The 13,936-nt window shown below is 37.7% G+C and overlaps 1 long non-coding RNA gene across 2 annotated transcripts in view; it reads right to left on the bottom strand.

Moving 5' to 3' along the window:
• Positions 1-13,936, bottom strand: part of LOC116870748 — a 45,059-nt gene that overhangs the window by 24,619 nt on the left and 6,504 nt on the right. For both annotated transcript variants that reach the window (XR_004383287.1, XR_004383288.1), the window contains exon 2: positions 10,067-10,168. This is a non-coding gene — a long non-coding RNA (uncharacterized LOC116870748). The remainder of the gene's footprint in view (positions 1-10,066; positions 10,169-13,936) is intronic.

The following is a 13,936-nucleotide window of genomic DNA, read 5'->3' as shown; positions in this document are numbered from 1 at the left end:
CTGAAAGTTAGATTCTGATAGCAGAACAAAGACAAGTTAGGATCTCACCTCTGGCTACCCAAAAATCCCCCCACCAAAAAAACCCTTATGCATTTATCTATACTTAGGCAACTATCTTTTCTTTTACTTAAAATATCATTTTCTTCACATGAACAGAACAATAAAATAAGGTGCACAACAGATACTGATTCTCTTAGCTATTCAAAGTCTCCCCTTATTTCCTTTCTCCTAAAGGGGATATAAGAACTAGGTTAATACCCGCTCTTGGTTTTTTTTTAAAAGTGCAAAAAGATATAAAAATGAAAGTAAAAATCTTTCTCTTTATTCTTAACCGCCAGTAACATTTACCAGAGTTAACCATGGCCAACATTTTCTTGTGGAACTTTCCAGAATTTTTCTAGGCATATACAGGACCTTTTATTTATTTTTTTAAATCAATGGGATCATGCCATACATGCTCATCTGAATTTTACCTTTTTTTTTTTTTACCATTACAATTTATCCTGAAGATATTTCCATTTTATCACACAGAGAAAAAGCTTATCTCCTAAAGCTCTGAAAACAAAATGAGATAGTTACCTGTCATTAACACCAGATCGCGGGTATATTGGGCTCTCAAAAAATGTTAGTTTCTTTCTTCCCTTTCAAATTTTCCTTTTCCTCCTGCACAAATTTGTGATTGTGATCATGGAAGATTTGGTCACATATATATAGATGTAGGTACAGAAAGTCACAGAATTTCAGAACTTAGAGTAGATGGCTCTTACAAATTACTTGATTTACAGGGTGGAGCCGGTACCCAAACCAAATCTTTGCTTTCAGTTTGGTATTCCTTTAATCCTTTTTCACTTCTAATATAATTTGGATTTTTATCTATTTTTCATCTTAAATATTAAAGTACAGCATGCAAAGGTGTTAAACAATGATAATAAATCAACTTGTGTATGCAGCTTAAAAGCAACAAGACAGTAATTTTCATTTAGAGAAGGTAACTCAAACCAAAGATAATATATGGTTTAATTGAAAAAATATTAATCGTGGCAGAAAACTCGGAAGTATTACTTCTGGGAAGGAATCAGGGTCTGCAGTGTGAAAAAGACTTACTTCTTCCGCTGTCTGAATCTGTTTGCATATACATTTGTTTTTCTGCTTGAAAAACTAGAATTAATACGTGCAGAGAGTCGGGCAATGTGTGGTAGCCTTGTGTTTTGCCTGAGGATAAATTCCTCAAAGCCTTTAAAATGCTAATGAAGGAGTAAAGATCCGGAGTTCAGGATGGAAAAGAGGTGGGTTAACACCAAGAATCCTGGAGAGTGCTATTAACATTGGAAAGGGAACAACACTTGGGAGTTCCCGGTGGAGGATAAAGGGAATTACGATAAGAGCTTACACCGGGCAACTTGGCCAGTGAATTTACTTTGCCCTTATTCTAAAAAATACAGGTTTGTTTGAGAATAAGAGAGAGGCTTGGGCGGGGGGGAGAGGGGAGGTAAAAAGTGAAATTACTCCATTTAATCTGGCTGAAAATTTTAGAGAATAATTTATCAGACCAACATAATAGTGATGTCAAATAAACTCTTTTTTGTTCTGAAGAGACTGGCTTGTTTTTCTCCTAAACATATGATGATCTAAGGAAGCTGCTAGAATGAGGTTAGGCAGTCTATCACATGACCCAAATCCCCCAGCTCAGACTCCCACTGGAAAAAATTCTGAAAGACTCATGTTTACATCAGAATGATAGAGTGAAGGCACAACAGAAGGAAGCAAAAAAAAAAAAAAAAAAAAAAAAAGGTTAAGCCTGAAGTTTTGGCCAGTCAAGTACTCTCTTATTTAAAAGTCCTTTAAAGCACAGAACCATAGAAGTGGAAGGAGTCCTAAAGGTCACTGGGCCCCCACATTTTCCAGATGAGGAAACAAACAGGGGCCCAGGTACTCATCCAGGTCTCACAGACAGTCAGAGAGGCCCCAGTTGTGGAATCCACAGCTCCCCAGTCAGTGCTCTGGTTATGACTGGCCCCTCCTCCCAAAGGCTGTTTATTTCCAGGGGCCTGATGTGCACTCATCCTATGCCTACCCTGCTTTTAAAAATGATTTTATGTTTTTCTTTTCCCTCTACTAATCGTATGAAATTATAAATCTAATACAAGGAGATCGTATATCTTTACTTGAGGACAGTGTTCAGTGGACACCTCAGTTATGTAAAGACACTTCCTTTATGAAAGGTGTGGGAAAATAACGATCGTCCCTCAAATCGTTCTGATCTTAGGGTACAGAGATAGAAGAGAAAGTGGGTGTGGAGAGGCAGGCACCTTATTGAAACATTCATACTATACCCAAATACACACACACACAAACCAAGCATACTAAGTACACCAAGCATATAGACAAAAACAGACCATGCCCATTCAAAGGTATGAAATAGAGACAGCAAGAAAAAGAGGAAGAGATCCTTGATTCATTCCAAAGATCTATGCCTTCAACAAAAATTTACATGTACATTATTGTTGATTATAGATATAACATTGTACAGCAGAGCCTTGAAGATTATTCATCTTGCTTAACAAACTTTATGCTTGGGATTAGTAAATCCCCAATCCCTGACAACCACCATTCCACTCTTTGATTCTCTGAACTTGACTATTTTAGAGACATCATATTAGTGGAATTGTGTAGTATTTATCTTTCTGTAACTGACTGACTTCTCTTAGTATAACGTTCCCAGGATTCATCCATGTTACCACATATCGCAGAATTCCCTTCTTTAAGGCTGAATAGTAACCCGTTGCGTGTATAGACCACACTCTACCCATTCATCTGTTGATGGACAAGTTTACACTCTTTCCATACTCTGGCTATTGTGACTAGTGCTACAATGAACATAGCAGTGCTAATATTTCTTTGACATCCTGATTTCAATTCTTTCGGATACTCAGAGGTGGGCTTGCTGGATCATATTTTACTTTTATTGAGAATATTTTGAGGAAACTCCATTGTTTTCCAAAGCAGCGGCACCATTTCACATTCCCACCAAAAGTATGCAAAGGTTCCAATTTCTCCACATTCTCACCAACACTTGTCTTTTGTTTTGTGATACTAGCCACTCTGAAAGGCATGGGGTGGTAACTCATTGTGATTTTCATTTGTTTTTCCCTAATGATCAGTGACATTGGGCATTTTTTCATATAGTTGGTGATCTTTATGTCTTCTTTGGAGAAATGTCTTCAAGTCCTTAATGTATTTTCTTTTTTCTTTTTTTTTTCTTAATGTATTTTCTAATCAGATTATTAGGTTATTGTTGTTGGTCTTTTTAATTTACTGAGTTGTAGGACTTCCTTATATGTTGTATCAGTCAGGATTCTCCAGAAAAACAGCATCAATTTTATATATATAAATACACACACACACACACACACACATATATATATTTGTACAAGAAAAAATTCATTATAGGAATTGGCTCACATGATTATGGAGGGGCTGAGAAGTCCTACAACCTGCCATTGGCAATCTGGAGAAACAGTAAAACCAGTGATATAATTCAGTAGGTGTTCAAAGGTTTTAGAACCAGGGGAACCTATGGTATAAGGTTTAAAGTCTCAAGGCCCAAGAACCACAAGATCTGATGTCCAAAGGCGGGAAAAATAGATGTCCCAGAACAAAAGAAAGAATTCACCAGTCCTCCGCCTTTTTGCTCTGTTCAGGCCCTCTATGGATTGGATGATGCCTCCCACTTTGGTCAAAGTGATCTTCTTTACTCAAGTCTACTGATTCAAACACTTAGCTCTTCCAGAAACGCCTTCACAAACATACCCAGAAATGTTTTACCAGATATCTGGGCATCCTTGAGCCCAGTCAAGCTGAAACAAAAACTAGCCATCTCATCAATTCTGGAGATCAGAATTCTCTTATCATCAATTCTCTTATCAGTCAAATGGTTTGCAAATATTTTCTCCCATTCCATAGGATGCCTTTTCACTGTTGATTATTTCCTTTGTTGTGCAGAAACTTTTTAGTTCAATGTAGCCTGGCTTCTTTATTTTTTATTTTTGATGCTAGTGCTTTTAGTGTCACATTCATGAAATCACTGCCAAGGCCAATGTGATGAACTTTCCCCTTCTTTCTTCTACGTGTTTTACAATTTGGGGTTTTATGTTTAAGTATTTAATCTATTTTGAGTGGATTCTGTGTATGGTGTAAGGAAAGGGTCCAATTGCAATCTGTTTTGCATGTGCATATCCAGTTTTTTCAGCACCATCTGTTAAAGACATTATCTTTTCCCGACCATGTATTCTTGGCCCCTCTGTCAAAGACCAGTTCATAGTATATGCATGGATTTACTTCCATGCTGCTGCATTTGGCTTGCTAGTATTTTGTTGATGATTTTTGCATCTATATTCATTAGAAGTCTTGGCATGTAGTTTCCTTTTCTTGTGGTATCTTCATCTGGCTTTGGTACCAGGGTGACGCTGGCTTCATAAAATTGGTTTGTAAGTATTCTCTCCTCTTCAGGTTTTTGGAAGAGTTTGAGAAGGATTGGTGTTAATTCTTCTTTAAATGTTGGAGAATTTACTAGTGAAAACATTTTGTCCTGGTCTTTTGTTAGGAAGTTTTGGATTACTGATTCAATACCCACAATGGTAGTAAGCCTGTTCAGACTGTCTACTTCTTCATGATGTAGTCTGATAGGCCGTATGATTCTACAAATTTATCCATGTCCTCTAGGTTATCCAGTTTGTTGGTTTATAACGGTTCACAGTATAATTTTTCTTAACATTATATGATATGCTTTGTATCGTGACAAGTTTTGACTTAAAGTCTATTTTTTCTAATGTATGTATAGCCACCTCTATACTCTTTTGGTTACCATTTACATGAAGTATCTTTTTCTTCCCTTTACTTTTAGCTTATGTGTGTCCTTAAATCTAAAGTGAGTTTCTTGCAGACAATATATTGTTGGGTCTTATTTTTTTGTTTTTTTATCCATTCTATGCCTTTTGATAGGGAATTCAATTCACTTACAGTTAATTATTGATAGGGAAGAATTTATTATTGCTATATGGTTGTTTCCTATTAGTCTTGTACTTCTCTTGTCTATTTTTACATCTTGTTTTGTGTCTGAATATACATACACACACACGGATATATAGGTCTCTATGACTCTCTATATATCCATATATATCTCTACATATGTCTATCTATATCTATATATTGCATCGGTATGCTTTAATTTCTTTTTCTACTGTGTAACTACTATAGGAATTTTGTGTGCATGTATGGGGGGTTACCTTGGAGCTTACATAAAATATTTTATAGCTATAACAGTCTATTTTTTAAAAAAGAGATCTTATTTTAAAGTTATCTCTAAAACTAACACGGGGCTTGAACTTGCAGCCTTGAGATCAAGAATCGCACGCTCTTCCAACTAAGCCAGTCAGGTGCCCCTGCAACAGTCTATTTTAACTTAAGTTCAATTACATATAAAAACTCTACACTTCAACTTCTCCCCCAATACTTTTTTACTGTTGTCAGAATTTACATTCATATTGTGTATCTTTTAACATTTTTTTAAAAGATTTTATTTATTTATTTGACAGATAGAGATCACAAGTGGGCAGAGAGGCAGGCAGAGAGAGAGAGAGAGGAGGAAGCAGGCTCCCTGCTGAGCAGAGAGCCCAGTGCAGGGCCCAACCCCAGGACCCTGAGATCATGACCCGAGCCGAAGGCAGAGGCTTAACCCACTGAGCCACCCAGGCGCCCCTCTTTTAACATATTTTTAAGGTATATTTTAACACTTTTGTCTTTTAACTTTTATACTAGAATTAAAATTAATTTACCCACTACTATTATAGGAATACAATATTCTGGTTTTGTCTATGTATTTACCTTTACCAAGGTTTCATACTTTCTTATGCTATTATGTTGTTATCTAGCATCCTTTCAACTTGAAGAATTCTCTTTAGCATTTCTCCTAAGGCAGGGCTAGCGGTGATGAACTCTTTGAGCTTTTGTTTGTCTGGGAAAGTCTATTTCTCCTCCCTTTTTATGACGGACATTTTTGCTAAGTACAGTAGTCTTGCTTGGCTTTTTTTTTTTCTTTCAACACTTTGAATACATCATTCTACCCTCTTCTGGCATGCAAGGTTTCTGCTGAAAAATCCACTGATAGTCCTATGAAGGTTCTCTTGAACATGCCAAGTTGATTTTTACTTGTTACTTTCAAAATTCTTTTTCTTTGGCTTTTTGACAGTTTGTGTGTCTCAGTGTGAATTTCTTTGCATCCATTCTTTCTTTGCATAAGCTTTATGATCCTTTCTTCCTTTCTTCTCCTCTGGGGCTTTCATAATGCATATAGTACTATGTTTGATGAGGTCCCGTAAGTCCCTTAAGTTTTCTTCACTCTCTTTCATTCTTTTTCTTTTTGCTCCTCTGACTGAATTATTTCCAATGACTTGTTTTCAAGTTCACAGACTCTTTCTTCTCTTTGCTCTAGTCTGCTATTAAACCCCTCTAGTGAATTTTTCAGTTTAGTTATTGTGTCCTTCATCTCCATGGTTTCTACTTGGTACTTTTTAAATATTGCCTATGCTTTTGCTGAAATTCCCACTTTGTTCATGCATTTTTCTCTTGACCTCAGAAAGCATCTTTATGACAGTTATTTTGAATTCTGTCAGGTAAATCCTATAACTCCATTTCATTAGGGTCAGTTTCCAGAAATTTATTTTCTTTCTTTGTTTGGAACACCTTTGTCTGATCCATCATTTTCTTTGTCTGTGCTGGTGTTTGTACATTGTACAAAATAGGCACCTGCACCAGTGTTCACAGACTGACCTTGTATAAGAGAAGACTCCCACCATTTGACCCTGCCCAGGATCTGGGGCGGGGGCGGGGGGTGTCTGTCAACTCTTTCCCTCCACAGGAGAAGCAGGAAGCTGTGGTTTTTGTATGCTTGCTCTGTGCTAAGTCAGGGGTGGGGAAGCTGTTGTATGTATCATCCAAACCACAGTCCCTATTCTCCCTGAGGTGGTTAGATAGCATCAGACCCATCACAGCTGTTCACTTTGTGCTTAGCAGGAGGGAAGATCTATGACATTCACCAGCCAAAGCTGCTGTTTCCATTCTCCCTCAGGTGGCTAGATTATGCTGGACTCATCAGAGTTCTAAGACTTACAAGACAGAAATCAGTCCTCTGGGAGCTCCCTGGGAAATTCCAGGGTGCTGGATGCATAAACCACACTCTCTTTTCCATAGGAGAAGCTGGGAGTTAGGGTTCTCTTCCTGATTGTATGGCACTGTGCTGGGAGCAGGGACTCTGGTGAAAAGGGGTCCTGAATATTGGCTTTGGTGAGTCTGGTTTCATTTTCACCTAGGGTTCAAGAGCCTTACAATTAGTCTGTAGATTTTACATAAAGTGAATCTGTTTGTAAATTGTTGCTGACTTAGTATGTTTGTGAGGGAAGCAGGATCCTGGGCTTCTAACTTTGCCGTCTTGCCAATATTGCTTCTGGAAATTCTTGTTGTATAGATTTTTCTAAAGTCAAAATACTTTGCCTAAATTTGGAAATCTTTTTTATTTACAAACAAAAGCTGCTCTTCAACATCTGTGATATTTTCTCACTTAACAAAACTGATTTCTAAATTTATGACAGTTTTATTTATAAAAATACATCATTCAGTATTTCAGAGATCATTGTTTATAAATCATATCAAGTTCAATAAAAACATTTTTCTATTCTTATGAAGAGCCAAAAATTACCAACAGTCATTAAAAAAATAAAAGAACTGGTTAGATATATTTTTGCAGAAATAACAAATGTTGATTTAACAGAGAAGAAATATTGTTTCATCAAATCTTTATTTAATATATGGAAATTTACTTCAGGTCAGAATAAAAATGTCACCATGGACTTTATTGGGATACCACAGTATATTCTAGTCTTTGGTTTCAAGCATTTCTAGATTTTATTAAAGACAACAGAAATGCTACCATAGTAATAACTGGCCTATAAGTGGCAGTGAGGCAGTTTATTATTTTGAAGTATAATCCTATTAATAAGCTTCCTGGAAAAGAGCAGGTAATAATACTATACAAACAGAAGTCTACTTTTAAGGTTTCAAATTTTAGGGTATCAGAGAGATTTAGTTAGGTGTAAATAAACATATTCTGCTATACACAAAAGAGATTAACAGCAAAAACTTTCATCTTTCTAATGGTTAGTTCAAATGCTATTTTAAAAATACACCCCTGGGGCATCTGGGTGGCTCAGTGGGTTAAAGCCTCTGCTTTCAGCTCAGGTCATGATCCCTGGGTCCTGGGATCAAGCCCCATACTGGGCTCCCTGCTCAGAGGAAAGCCTGCTTTTCCCTCTCCTACTCCCCCTGCTTGTGTTCCCTCTCTCACTGTGTCTCCCTCTGTCAAATAAATACATAATATCTTAAAAAAAAGAAAACCACTTCTTTCTAAGGTTTATTCAATAACCAGTTAACTATAGCTTAAATAATGGCAAACATTGAGTTATAAAAATTATGCTTGATTTTCCATTAAGAATTATTAGTTTTTATGATATTACTTATTTATTTGACAGAGAGAGATCACAAGTAGGCAGAGAGGCAGGCAGAGAGAGAGAGAAAGGGAAGCAGGCTCCCTGCTAAGCAGAGAGCCCAATGCAGGGCTCGATCCCAGAACCCTGGGATCATGATCCGAGCCGAAGGCAGAGGCTTTAACCCACTGAGCCACCCAGGTACCCTCATTAAGAATTATTATTAATGGAAAATATATCAGATGAAAGCATAAGGGGTTGAATTTTTCAAAACTGACAACTGTACAGGTGGTGCAGTAAATTCGCATCCGCAGTTAGGGGGATGGTTAACTGAAAATTCTAGTTAGTTGTCCAAACTACAGCTTCTAACTAAATGCGATCTTAATTATTAATATAAATCTGGTTATAGGAAATAAATGTTTATGTAAGATTGCTTGATGGACATGATATCCTAAATGTTACCTGTTGGAAGGAACAGGGCAATTAAAAAGTTTTCTATCCAAATTGAATTCAGAGTTAGATTAACGGGAGAGCCAGAAAACCTAGTCTAACGGTACTAAAACATTAGTGGAAATACAATGCATTAGAGAAAATTGGGTTTATCAAAATTTCTCTCAGAAACTGAGATAGGTGGAGGTGACTGGGTGGTTCAGTTGGTTAAGCGACTGCCTTCAGCTCAGGTCATGATCCTAGAGTTCCAGGATTGAGTCCCACTTCAGGCTCCCTGCTCAGCAGGAAGTCTGCTTCTCCCTCTGACCCTCCACTTCTCATGCTCTCTCTCTTTCTCCCAAATACATAAAATCTTAAAAATATATATATATTAAATTTTAAAAAAAGAAATGGAGATAGGACAGCATATTGTGATAAGACATTTGGGGTGGGGCATGAGACCCCCAGTGAACACGCTCCAACATCCAGAAAGTTGCCAAACTGCCTTCTACCGAGCACAAGCGCAGTTACAAGAACATGTTTTGCTTTAAGGGGGCCAGTTCGGGGAAAGAGCTAAATTAAATTATTCAGGATAACAGACTAACCTACCAACCTCCTTCTAGCCTCCTGTGAAGTTTAATGGGATGTCAATTAATAATATCCTGACCAGCCATTCACATGCTCTTGGTTCATCCTGGGGAATACTCCTGAGTCCTTACAGAATTGTCTTTACTTAGTAATGCTTTGGGACGATAAGGTACACCCTAAGAAAGTCACATGAAACATAATATTCTATCATGGGGATAAAGTTAAGAGTGAAGGATCCCTTTTATAAGATCTACAATAAGTCTTTTTGGAAACAACCACTTTGTTTTTATCTTAAGGACATTATGGAATTTGCAAGTGAGCTTACCTTCCCTTTTGCTTTGGATGGTAGGACACTTAAGGGACAGATTTGCCATCTCATTCTTGAAATGGGTTCAGAGTATGTATACCTCTTATTTCTTAGCTTCTATTTTCTTAACTAATTTTTTCTTTCACCTGTACTCCTTCAATTTTTTTTTTCACTCTTCTATGTTAGTAATGTTTTTGAAAGTTACCTTTATTCCTTTGCAACTAGCTGGAGCCCCTGATTCCAGGCTCTGAGGCCTTCCTCTTGGTTAATTCACTCATTTTGACAGAGCATCCCCTCTAGCAGCTGCCTGAGACAAGGGCAAATGAGAAATAATTTTTTTTTGATATCTCAGTTATTTTTTTTTTAAAAGATTTTATTTATTTGACAGAGAGACATCACAAGTAGGCAGAGAGGCAGGCAGAGAGATTGGAAGGGAAGCAGACTCCCCGCTGAGCAAAGAGCCCGATGCAGGGCTCGATGCGGGGCTCGATGCGGGGCTCGATGCGGGGCTCGATGCGGGGCTCGATCCCAGGACCCTGGGATCATGACCTGAGCCGAAGGCAGCGGCTTTAACCCACTGAGCCACCCAGGCGCCCCTGATATCTCACTTATTTGAAATTGTCTTTCTTCTACCTTCACCCTTGATTTAGGCTGGCCATAGAAAAGTCTCTTTTTCTGTGCTTATTGGGCATTTAAAAAGTAGCGTTATTTCATTATGTTTAGAATTTAGCTGTTCTAATACCTTTGTACTGATCAAATTATTTAACAACCGTAGGAAACCAGAGCAGGCAAATAATTGAGCCACTGTTTTCTGAACCTTAATACGATATATTATATACAAAGTTAACACTGTGTAAGGGAAACTCTTGGGTTCTATTTTTCAAAATATTAAGAACCTATTTTTTCCCATGTTGTTTGTATAACCTTACTCCTTTCTCTTTTTTATTGTAGATGCCATATGCCAAGCTGGCTTATATGGGATAAGATCGCTGACCCCTTTTGGGGCCTGGCTCTGTTTGCTCATTCATTCATCATTCACTCCATATCTCTCCCATTCTCAATTTCCCCATCTGGTTTCCCTTCTCTTCACCATTGCCACTCTTCTTTCTTTCCTCCGGGAAAACCCCATAAATGAAAATCTGTAACTAACCAAAACACAGATTGGGAGAGTAATTACACTGCTTGAGCCCACGGCTCGGATTCAGCCACCTCCCTCTGCATTCTGAAAGCGAATTCCCTCCACCACCACAGACAGAGAGCTGTGGTACCGGATTTAAAATACCTTAAGATTTCAAGTTGAAAGAACTGGGCTATGAGCAAGACACTGTGCCAGGTGCTTTAATCTCAAATTCCTCCTCATGGCAGTTCTAATAGAATTCTGTGGGTTTGTTTACTGTGATTTTATAGGTAAGAAAGATGATGCTCATAGAAATGGATTTGCCTTAAGTTCTACAGCTAAATAAATGATCAATCAGTGTTCAAATGCAGATCCACATGGAGAGATACTCGGCATCACTCATCATCAGGGAAATGTAAATCAAAACCACGGCGGGATGTCACTTTAGGCCTGTCAGAATGGCTAGCATCAAAAGGACAAGAAATAACGAGTGTTGGTGAAGATGCGGAGAAAAGGGAACCCCCATGCACAGCTGGTGGGAATGTAAATTGGTACAACCACTATGGAGAACAGTATGGACTGTCCTCGAAAAATTAAAAACAGAAATACCATATGATCCACTGGATTATTTACCCAAAGAAAACAAAACTATGAATTTGAAAAGATATATGCACTGCTATGTTTGTTGCAGCATTATTTATAATAGCCAAGTTATGGACGCAACCTAAAAGTCCGCCAATAGATGAATGAATAAAGATGTGATGTACATACACACACACACACACACAGAGGAATATCACTCAGGTATAAAAAAGAATGAGCTCTTGACATTCACAACATTGCTAGAATTATGCTAAGTGATATAAGACAGAGAAAGACAAATACCATATGATTGTACTTATACGTGGAATCTAAAAAAACAAAAGAACAAGCAAACAACAACAACAAAACCAGACACAGACTCATAAATGTAGAGAACACACTGGTGGTTGCTGGAGCAGAGGGGGTTGGGGGGATGGTAAAATAGGTGAAGGGAATTAAGAGATACAAATTTCCAGTTATAAAATAAGTTGAGGGGATAAAAAGTACAGCCTAGGGAATATAGTTACTAACACTGTAATAGCATTGTATGGTGAAAGATGGCAGTTACACTTATGGTGGTAAGCATAGGACAGTGTATAGAAGTGTCAAATCACTAGTGAGTTGTAGAGCTAAAACTAATATAACATCATATGTCAAATATACTTCAATTAAAAAAAGGATGAAAGAAATTTAGATCCAACTCTAAAACCTAAGTTTTTAACTGAGTTTTAAGCTTTGTTTTGTTTTTAAAGATTTTATTTATTTGACAGAGATCACAAGTAGGCAGAGAGGCAGGCAGAGAGAGGGAGAAGCAGGCTCCCCGCTGAGCAGAGAGCCCTATGTAGGGCTCAATCCCAGGACCCTGAGATCATGACCTGAGCTGAAGGCAGAGGCTTAACCCACTGAGCCACCCAGGTGCCCCTAAAGTTTATTTTTAATGGGAAAAAGTTTTGCTTGCAGGGAGGACAGGTTTTTTTCAGGAATGTCGTTGATAGTAAAACTGTAATAGTCGTTGATAGTAAAACTCTTTGGGCACTCAGGATATCTTAACTTGATTTGAGGAAGAAAGCAACTTTAAAGTTGAAAGATCATCTTTTAATCTTTAATGTTTACATTAAATTGCATTATAGCTGGAGTTTTAAAATTTATAAGGTTAATTTTCACCATGGCTATAATAGTAATGAAAAATTCAAATGTTGTGATCTCTAGATCACAGAGTTTTGGACTGCCTTCATAGATGAACTGCCCATACATTTAATTTACCTTCAGATAATGAAAAAAATATTCTCTTGGTAGCATATAAAGTATTCTGACATGCCAAATCTCCTCATGGTTGGTTTTTATGTTTCAGTTAGGGAGTGACATTTTTGCTGTGTATAGACTACTGAAAAAGGACGAGTTATCCCTGTACTATTTTAGCAGTTTAAAAAAGCTTTAAAAGAAATCTGCAGTTGACCCCTGAACATGGGTTTGAACTGCACACGTCCATTTATACATAAATTTTTTACAGTACTGTAAAAGTATACTGTAAAAGTACAGTATTTTCTCTTCCTTATGACTTTTTAAGATTTTATTTATTTATTTGACAGAGAGAAATCACAAGTGGGCAGAGAGGCAGGCAGAGAGAGGGGAGAGGGGGAAAGCAGGCTCCTCACAGAGTAGAGAGCCCGATGTGGGGCTCTATCCCAGGACCCTGAGATCATGACCTGAGCTGAAGGCAGAGACTTAACCCACTGAGCCACCCAGGTGCCCCTGAGTTTTAAGTTTTAACCTAGTACTACCAATACTCTCAATACTTGAGAAAATCTTAGTCATTCTCAAACCCCTTTCTGCTCAGCTTGAAACAAACAAACAAACAAACAAAATTAATTATTTAATAAACATTAGGCTTTTTTTGTATGGAAGAGATGGTAATAAACAATAAAGATGGTAATAAACAATAAAGATGGCACTGCCTTGCTCTTAACTTGCTTATTTCACAAGGGCAGAGACAATATTCACTTGTAATATTCAATGAAAAGGTTAAAATACAAACTAGCAAAACAAAATGCCTTAAAGATTTAGTTACATCAAGATATTTGAGATGGAGGGGCACCTGGGTGGCTCAGTTGGTTAACTGTCTACCTTCAACTCAGGTCATGATCCCAGAGTCCTGGGATTCAGTCCCACATTGGGGTCCTTGCTAAGCAGGGAGCCTGCTTCTCTCTGCCTACTGCTGCCCCTGCTGTGCTCTCTCCACGCTCTCTCTCTGACAAATAAACAAAATCTTTAAAAAAAAAAAAAGAAAGATCCTTAAGATGGATGTCGGGTGAAAAAAGGTAAACATAGATCATGGAGATGGAATAAAACAATAAAATCAATCCTTCACTTTATTTT

This window comes from Lontra canadensis, unplaced genomic scaffold (assembly GCF_010015895.1).
Source record: "Lontra canadensis isolate GAN:19392208 unplaced genomic scaffold, GSC_riverotter_1.0 scaffold24, whole genome shotgun sequence".
Taxonomy (NCBI): domain Eukaryota; kingdom Metazoa; phylum Chordata; class Mammalia; order Carnivora; family Mustelidae; genus Lontra; species Lontra canadensis.
Note: the sequence above shows the minus strand (reverse complement) of the source record. Positions and strands in the feature narration are given on the sequence as shown.